The sequence below is a fragment of the Aedes albopictus genome, chromosome 1, assembly GCF_035046485.1.
Source record: "Aedes albopictus strain Foshan chromosome 1, AalbF5, whole genome shotgun sequence".
NCBI lineage: Eukaryota > Metazoa > Arthropoda > Insecta > Diptera > Culicidae > Aedes > Aedes albopictus.
In genome coordinates this window covers 167303772-167313814 of record NC_085136.1, presented here as the reverse complement: position 1 = coordinate 167313814, position 10043 = coordinate 167303772, and the positions used below count along the sequence as shown (strand labels likewise).

General features: G+C 40.8%; 1 long non-coding RNA gene across 1 annotated transcript in view; it reads left to right on the top strand.

The window, feature by feature from the left end:
* LOC134285259 (uncharacterized) overlaps nucleotides 1-10043 on the top strand; it is a 45688-nt gene that overhangs the window by 16882 nt on the left and 18763 nt on the right. The gene's annotated exons all lie outside the window — the stretch shown is intronic.

Below are 10043 nucleotides of genomic sequence, written 5' to 3'. Positions count from 1 at the left end.
AGATTTGCCTATCGATTACGATTTTGACACCATTTAGAGGGGAAACAATCGACTGTGACCATCTCAAGTTTTGATATCTTCGGGTATTTTCAACGTTTGCATACTTACACTTGTTATTATTTTTTAACATAACACAAAACATAATACTGAGAAGGTGTGCTTCGGGGAATTGCATCGCAGAACGAGTCGTCGAGAAATTTGACTTATCATAAAGCACGGTGTGCTCTGTGTATTTTGTGCTCTAGCGATCTCCAAGATTTGGCTTTACCGTTGCTGTTCATAAACTACCTTGCCCTATTAATCAACATGCCAGACCCCTCCATCTAGTAGACTTATGTCCACACAAAACTTTAAAAAATAGTAAGAAACGTAAGATTTCGGCTAGAGGCACGCACTAGAATGCCTCGAGCATGTGTGCTTAACAAAAATGCAATCGTTGTTATACACTCGTCTCTGAACTTACTAATAGAGAATAAAAATGTTTAAGCTTAGTTTTGTGCAGCGTTTTTTTGATCCAGGAAGAAGGGCTTGAATTTCCTGTGTTGTCCCCCTCTGTTGTTGACTAGTGTTGGTGTCGTGAGTCCTCCCGTAGTAAGTGGCAGCCGACCCTGAGAGTAAATAGTTCTGAGCTAGAGCATTATCACAATTGGCACTTCCCGCGTGGCACTTTCAATGCCAACATCATGTAGATAACATACGCTCCCGAAATCAATGGGATTTCTTGGAAACTTTTGGTGAAATTTGCCTTTTTTGCAAGAGGAAATCTTGTTTAGTGCTGCAGCTGGAACTTGCCAGTTTTGTTTACACTGCAAAAAAATCCACATGTCAGTGCTATGTGGAAAATCACGTAGCATCGAAAAAGGGTTCATTCGTTGTACTTTACCTGACAACGGTGATCGTCACTAAATTAAAAATGGATGCCAAATGTTGCCCCAGTCCCGTTTACTCAGTTGCCCAGTACCACTTACGTGAAAAATCACGTAACCACTCCAGTTAATTTTGACAGTTGTTCGTGTTCATTCAGTATGCACAAACGACTGGAAATCGGCAAGATGGTGACATATAAACAAGTTTACCGAGCTGCTACCAACTTGTCCTCTATTTTTTCCAATTGAAGGAGCAATCAGCTTTCTAATCAAACGTAAGTTATTCCATCGTGAGAAATAAAACAAAATGCCCGCAATAAATAATGACCCATTTCTACGTTTCTAGAGGATCAGTCAATCCTGAGATAGCTGGCATTCAGTACCCCAGTACTGAACGCTCTTCGTCCATCAACAAAAGTATCTGGCAAGTGGCGATAATGTCCCTTTTGCATCTATTTGAACTAAAAGCTGAGAAGTGAAGTTTTTGGAATAGTGCTAACCTGAAAAGGAATTACCCAATGAAAATAAAAGATATTGTTTATTTTTTTTTATAATTTTAGATTTGCAACCAATTCCCCCATAAGTTGCGAGCTTGCTACCTCTTAATATGGTAAGCGAGCTCAAAACATCCCAAAATTTACCCCAAAACACCGATTTATCTATATATTGTTTTCTAAATAACATTCACTAGAATGTGAGGTATGGTCTACATTCACACTCTGTGAATGGTACGTGAAAAATCACATAACACCTATGTAGGAGGCCCGTGGAATAAGAGTTCATGCATTCATTCTGCGTCATCTGCGTTTCACTTAACTGCTACATGGAAAGTGCGATGGAAAAAAGCTACGTATGTTTTCACGTAGCAATAACGTTTGGATTGTTTTGAGTGTATGTTTTCGACGGCGGAACGGGGGGCTTTTCAATGGGTATTGTAGAAATCAATATGTAATTGAGTTAGTTTTAATTTAAAAAAATAATATTTTAGTTTTAAATATTTTATCAGTTTACCGAATAAACATGAATATTTTTGTTTCAAACGAACGAAATTTGTCTCCGTGAAAGAAGGGAAAATTGTTGATGAACATATAAGCAGTTGTAATACCAACAATTATTATAACGACTCAAACATTTTTCAACGAAGCCGGAAACGTAACACTCTGATAATTGCCATCGTACATCGATTTAACGGTTTATTTGAAAATTTGAGGGACCTACTGCCAATCCTCGGCGCTCGCATCGTTTTTGTTCGTGTTTGACACTACTGCCACCAAGTTGATGGTTGGCATGTTCAGTCCTTTTAGAATTAAGCAAACCTGTTTCCGAGACTAAAATTTGAATCGAAGTGTTACGTCTGCTTGTCTGTGGTGACATTGTTTTCCTTTCGGCATTAAAAAATCCAACACTGTTCCTTTTTTTAAACAAGCTTTTTTTTTAGAATTTTGGCAATTGGTACAATTATTGGAATTATAACTGCTTTCATTTTCAACATAATTTTTTCTTCTTTGCTGCATAGGCTATTCTATCGAATTGCACTTTTCAGAAAATTATCGGCATCACAACTGCTTACTTTTTCAACATAGATTTTCCCTTCTTTTCTACATAGGCTGTTCTTTCGAGTTACAATGTTTAGGTAATTATCGGCACCACAAGCACAGGTGTTTAGAAATTTGAAAAAATATATAATAAATATAACAGCAATTTAACACCGGTGGTTGTAATAATGCCCATAATTTCCTGAAAAGTGCAATTCGAAAAAACAGCCTATGTAGAAAAGAAGGGAGTATCTATGTTGAAAATGTAAGCAGTTATAATTTCAAAAAAATTACTAATTGCCTTAATTCTAAGAAAAATATTGTTTAAAAAGAAGGAACATTGTTGGGTTTTTGATTGCAAAAAGGAAAACAATGATACTTTATCCCTTCTTCATTAAGAATATTTAGAATTGTTGGCATTAAAACTGCTTATATCGACAATGATTTTTCATAAGGGCCTAACTGATTTGATCGATTTCTCTTCGTCAACTCTCTCTTTCGCTAATAACTTGGTCAAAACGAACAAAATCATTATTCTTTTTGTTTCTATAGCAAGATGCAATCATCTCCTTCGCATTTCAATCAAAAAAGTTTGGAAAAACTCAATACACATTCTGTAATAACACAAAGAGAGGATCGATGAAGAGAAATCGAAAATGTCAGTTAGGCCCTAATGAAGAATCAGTGTCGATATGTTCACTTTTTCTATTCCAAAGGAACAGCCATCGGGATGGATCCCTCCAACCATTTGCGTAGAAAAACGTGGTCAGTGGAGTCTTTCCGAGTAACTCAAAGTTTTCGACAGAAAAATCTTTTTAATATAAACCGACCATAAACTGGTCCATTAGTATCTTGTACACTGAACAACATCAGAAGAAAATGCGTTTTCTCTGTAAATTTTGTAAATCACTTTTAAAACGTTATTCATCGTGAAACAAGTGCTGCACAATTTTCACAAATCTGTCAAAAACAATAAAATGTTTTGTAGCAACGCAATTGGAATGATGACAGTTTGTGAACTTTCAAGATAGGTTTAAAGATCAACATGCAACTGTGTACAATGGTAATTAAACGTTTGAACCATTGAGAATATTTTTATGGATATGTATGTATGTATACATTTTTTACCTTAATTTGTTACATATACCGTATTATATATATAGTCTTATAATAAGAAATAGATATTTGCGCGTAATAAACTATAATGTTAAAATCCTTGCCTATAACATATCATTATGATCAACATTGTCCTTTTTGTGTATCGAATTAAACTTTTTAGCAGAGTATATTAAGCTTTTCTGGGGAACGGTACATTCTGGGGAATGGATTTATGGGAAATGGTACATTCTGGGGAATGGTACATTCTGGGAAATGGTTTTCTGGGGAATGGAATTCTGAGGATTGGTATTCTGGGTAATGGTTTTCTGGGGAATGTTATAGAATCATAAAAGCACTTGTTTCTGCCAACTCCAGGCCGAAGTGGATTATCGGTTGTCGAACCGAAAAGTGGAAATGAAATGGCTGTTGTGTTAGCTCGCACATTAGAGCATCGCATGATTTCTTTGACCCTTACCAGCTATTCTGGTGTCAACGTGTAGGATAAAACTTCGGATTCATTCCTGGGCTGCAAATTAGTCCAAACATAGCACGGATTGTTAAGAGTCATACCGCCAAACGAAGTTGTATTGTACTGAGCCATCTACAGTGTTTCTAAAGTATCTAACTAATCTATCTGCGCTGAATTGCATTCATATATGATCGCAAAGATTCGTTTTTACTGGGTATTTGAATAGCAGAGGAACCTTACTGAGCAACCAACAAATTTGATTCGCTAGTTGGGTGAAGTGACAGCAGCACAAGGGGCGTGCGCATTGTTTTTTTTTAATCATGTTTAGGTTGGAAGTAAAAAGTCAAAATTTTCAATTTGTTTTACATTTAGAGTAAAACTGATACGTATTGCAAGATACATATATGGCCAATGCGAGAAATAATTATTTCCACCCATTTTTAGTCGGTGAAGTGAAAATATAGATGTTTGTGAAACCCGGTCCAAAGTGGAAGCACAAAACGCTTTCAATGGTCGACAAAATAAAGATTTCCGATGTTTTGCATTTGTTTCGAAGTAATTGTACATATTGTTTTTTTTTTTTAAGAAATATGAACATTCGATTGCGTCTTTTCACCGTGGAAGGAGCCTTTCAACAAGTGGCGTGCAATTATTTTTAAAAAAAGGAAGTGTTTATCGGAAATTCGCGTTTCAGTTTAGTGTTCGAACTCTAAAAAGTCAATTGTGATTCTGTTTTTGTCGGTTTTTGTTATTTTGGAAGAAATTCAAGTGGTGCAGTGAAAGAAAAAGGACCAGTGGATTGGAGTTCGGGAAAGGAAGAAAGATGGCGCCTGACCCGCCGAGCTTCGACTCGGGAGGGAATAACTCCGGAAGCAGCACTAATACTACCAGACAATACCAAACATACGAGTACAACCACAGCGACGTAGCGCCGTTTCGTGTGATAGTACAACTCAATGACGATGATGGAGGCCAGCTGCGTGCAAACAAGCTGTCGCTTGGCAAAGTGTTGTCAAGGGTTGAGGAGTACAAACAAGACATAACCAACATGCGTGCTCTAGGCAGGAACAAAGTGCTAGTGTTCCTGAGAAGCTTCCAAACGGCGAACAAATTGCAATCCGACAAACTGTTGCGCAGCAACAACTATAAGGCGTACATCCCACGAAGCTTCGTGTCGGTGACGGGTGTCGTGGCTGGCGTGCCGACAGACATGACGATCGACGAAATACAAGACAACATCGCGTGTCAGTACCCAATCTTGGCCATCAATCGCTTGCACCGGTACGTCTCTGGTAAAAAAATGGAAGCCCACCGAATCAGCATCACGTTTCGAGCAAGTACTCTGCCGGCGGAAGTTCGCCTCTTCTGCTGTATCAACTCAGTACGACCATTTGTAAACAAGCCAGTACTCTGCCTGAACTGTCTCAGGTACAACCATGCCACGGATAGCTGCAGATCCAAAAAGCGGTGCCCGAACTGCACTCAGCAGCACGAGGGACTCGAACAAGGAGACTGCCCTAACAAAGCTAAGTGCCTGTACTGTAAGGAGGAACCGAACCACAGGACGTCGGACGAACAATGCGCGGAAAGGCAGAGACAGAGGAATATAAAGATGATCATGGCCAAATCCACCCTGACCTACATGGAAGCTAAGGAACAATTCCCGATTTTCACTGAAAATCGCTACAACCTGCTTGAAAATGCTGAGGAGTTCCCGACTCTCCCAACTACCTTCGCCAAAATGACAGCTGGTCATTATAAAACCAAAAGCACGCAGCAATATCGTCCACAAAAACCCAAACGATCGAACGAGGACGTGATCATCGCGGATCAAGTACAGGTGTTTGCTGAGCCGAAGAAGAAGAAAGTTAATGCGGAAAAGGAGACTGAGAAGAACGGAGTAGCTCTTTTCAATACCTACAAAGCATCCGATTTTGAACGTTTCGTGCAGCGCATCGAGGAGCAGCGTAAACAACAGCAAAGCCACGGATACGAGCGTGGACTCGAGCGTGGAGCCATGGAGTATGCTGAAGAAGAAGGAGCAACAGGTATGACAAACAGCCCCAGGAGTTACAACACCGCAACGAACGTGACGAGACATGGTAGGATCCGGAGTCGCAGTCCTGATAACAGAATCTAAAACAATGTAATCGTAAGTAATGCCAGTAGATGTAAGAATTTTCCAGCTTAACATCCAAAGCTTGGAAAAGAATAAGGAAGAATTAGCCAGAGTCTTGATTGAAGAAGAGTACAATGTAGCCTTAATATCTGAGAGTTGGAGTAAGAGAGAACTAGAGAATAATAAAGTGCCAGGGTTCTTAACGTTCCTCGACTCGCGGGAGGACGGATATGGGGGCGCTGGTATACTTGTCGATAAAAAGCTGAAATCAAGAGAGATAGTCTTACCGAAATTCCCAAAAATCCAAGCGGTCGCGCGCTTACTAGTAGGCCATGATATCGTCGTAATGTCAGTATATGTAGCCCCCAATATTTCCCACTTTTTGCTGAAGCAGTGTATGGAGGTATTATTCCTAGCTGTGAGAGGACATCAAAGGGTACTCATAGGTGGTGATTTTAACGCGCATCACGCGTCATGGGACCCGCACCATATGGACAACAAAGGTACTGTTCTATTCGACCTGATAAATGAAGAGACGTTCATACTTATGAACGAACGACAGGTGACGTTTGTCCCGACTGAATTGAACAAGACTCCATCAGCCATTGATCTGGTGCTGGTAAGCCCACAGCTTTATCAGGACACTAGCATGAAAGTTTTGAACTTCGGAATAGGCAGTAGACATCTCGCTCTGGAAACCATCATACAACGTTCCCAGCAACAGACTAATAGGTTCTTCATCAACAAGGTTAAGGTGGCTCAAGGCATTAGCCAGCTCAACAGGTATGACGTCGGCAGCTATAGGGAATTACAGGAGCAAACGAAAAGGATAACGAGAAACGCCAAGCAGCGGGACAAGTTTGTTCCCAAGTTCTGGTGGAGTAACGAAGTAGAAGTGGCCTGGCAGGAAAAGAGAGTAGCAAGAGATAGGTTTAATCGAAAAGGTGATTTGGAGTCCTTGCTCGATTTCAAGAGGAAAGAAGCGATTTTCAACAAAAAGAAGCGCGAATCTTCAAAAGTAAAATTTGAGGAATTCATAGCAAGTTTTGATCCGAGAACTCCAGCGAAGGAAATCTGGGACAAATTGGGAAGACTTACTAATAGAAAGAAGAAAAGGGAGAACGTTCTTGTCCACGATGATCCTGAATTGGCTAGGGCTTTTTTGGACAAATATTTTCCATTAGAAGATGAAGCCGAACCTACTCCTTCATATTTGCCCAACTACGACATACTTTCGCTTACCTTTTGGAATCAATACCTGGCAAAAAAATCCTCTCCTACGGCTCCAGGGCCGGATGGGATTTCTTATAGCTCGCTAAAACTATTAAATACGGATGTGACAAACGCACTCATACAGGATATGAACCATATATGGAGAACGCAAGCTATTCCGGAAGACATGAAAGCTATCAAAGTGGTGGCGATACCCAAGCCGGGGAAGAACCCGGAAACGATTGATGGTACTAGACCCCTCTCGATGCTGAACTGTGGAATGAAGATCCTCAACGCTGCTATATTGGATAGTCTGCAAGGTCACCTTAAAGCTCAACATATACTTCCGGATTTGTCGTTCGGTTTTAGAAAAGGAATGTCCACTGTCAACTGTCTGGAGTACGTTACCAACATGCTGTTCTTAGCAAAACGAGAAAAACGACCTGCAGCGGTCATTTTCATAGACCTTTCTAACGCGTTTAACGCAGTTAAGCTACAAACCCTAGAACAAACCATGTTGTCTCTCAACGTCCCACCTGAATATGCCAGCTGGGTAATGGCATTGTTAGCAGACAGAAAAATACAGTTGCAGGTAGGAAAAGAAATACTAACTCGCCACGTCAGCCAGGGACTCCCTCAAGGGGACATCCTATCACCTACCCTTTTCAATATCTATACAGCAAAACTCCATGATATTCAGGTAGAAGGCGTTACCCTCGTGCAGTATGCAGATGATTTTGCGGTTGTGATTATAGGTGACAGTGAAGAAGAAATCAATGAACGTGGTAACCGCTTCATGGAATTCTTCATCGAATCGACTGCTCAACTTAACTTTGCTGTTAATGTCCAGAAAACCAAAATCGTACTGTTCACTAATTCCCCAATTAAATTGCAGATCAATGTTGGTGAGGAGAGGATAGAAATGGTTCACATGCACCGATACCTAGGACTGTGGATGGACAGAGGACTCAGATTTGGTGCACACATCCGTGATCTGTTACAGAGGGCCGCGGATCGGCTAAATATGCTTAAAGTAATTAGCGGAACCAGGTATGGAGGCCATCCTGCAACCCTCAGTATGGCTTACAACGCTTTTTTCCGAGGCTTCATAGAGTATGGTGCCAGTATATACAGCTCTGCTAGCAAGACAAACCTAGAAAAGATTGATACGCTTAACAATGCTTGTCTTCGGAAGATAACTGGTTGTACAAAGACAACGCCAAGGAATACACTTCAGTCCATAGCAGCTCAACCGCCACTTCGGTACAGGCGGCTGAAAGTTGTGGGGAAACAAGTAGCCAAACATTGCTACCGGAAAACGCCTATTTGGGAACAAATTACGAACGGAGTTGACGACGGTATTGACGAGCGGAAGAGATACTCCTATCTCGAACAATTAGCCACACAACATGCCGAAATTTTCAAGTACATGTCAACTACAATGACTGCTACTCCGCTGCCCAGAACGGTCCATATAGCTGTAACACTAAACGAGGAGAATTGGTCCAAAAAGCAGACGGATACAAGAGTGCTGAAGCAACTAACATTATCGCTGATACACGGAAAATATCAAGGTCAACAAATAGTATACACCGATGCTTCAAGTGATCAAAAGGAGTGTGGAATAGGAGTATACCATGAATCGGGTAACTTTATGCTGAGCCGCAAGCTGGAGAACTACGTCTGCATAATGTCGGCGGAGATCGAAGCTATTCACGTAGCACTACAATACATCAACCGCAGCGGATTAATCAACACTGTGATAATGACGGATTCCAGATCTGGATGTGAATATCTTCGAAATCAGCTAGACAACGATGAGAGAGACACGGTGATAGACAAGATCCTCATGATGGCTGCAGTTACTAGAACATCGATTCAATGGGTACCAGGACATGTTGGCGTACGCGGTAATGAGATTGCCGATCAATTGGCGAAACAGGCACTGAGTGGGAACAACGTACATAGCAACAAAATACTCTTCCACGACGCGGTTGGTTACTTCGAAAGACTCTGCGATGAAAGCGCCCAGCAGTGGTATTTGGAATACACTACTGAGCTGGGAAAAGGCCGCAAGTATTTCCAAATACAAAATACGATTCCACAAAAGCCCTGGCACTATAAACTAGATCTCGATAATAAGCAAATTCGTACTCTTAATCGGCTACTCTCCGGGCATGACTTTTCTCGTTTCTGGCTACACAAAATGAAACTGGCTGACGATTGCATCTGTGAAAGTTGTGACACGATAGACAACGCTGAACACATGCTTTTCTTCTGCGTGAAATACGCCGTCACGAGAAGCAAATACGAACTGGATAAATTCAGCAACATATATCAAATTTGGAACCAAAACAACACGAATATATTGCGGAATGTAGTAAACTTCTTGAAGGAAATTAAGAGCAGCATCTAGACCGGATAAAAACAAACTGAAGATCGACGAATAAATCCCAGCCTGCTAGCCCGGCAGGCCCTGGCACGAAAAGTCAAATGACTATAAACAATCATCGCTGGCGTTATAGCTAATACAGCTGTGCCATCCCTAATGCTCTAGCTTGACAGCTGAGCAGTCAGAAAGAAGAAGAAGAAGAAATATGAACATTCTTCTCGATTATCAGTAAAATTTAAAAAAACCAAAAACTCATTAGCTCGCCCCTCGGAATCACAGATTGGTTGTCATTTTCAGTTTGACATTGAATTACGACGTTCAGTTGCTTTTTACCCCACGTCTCCACTAGACA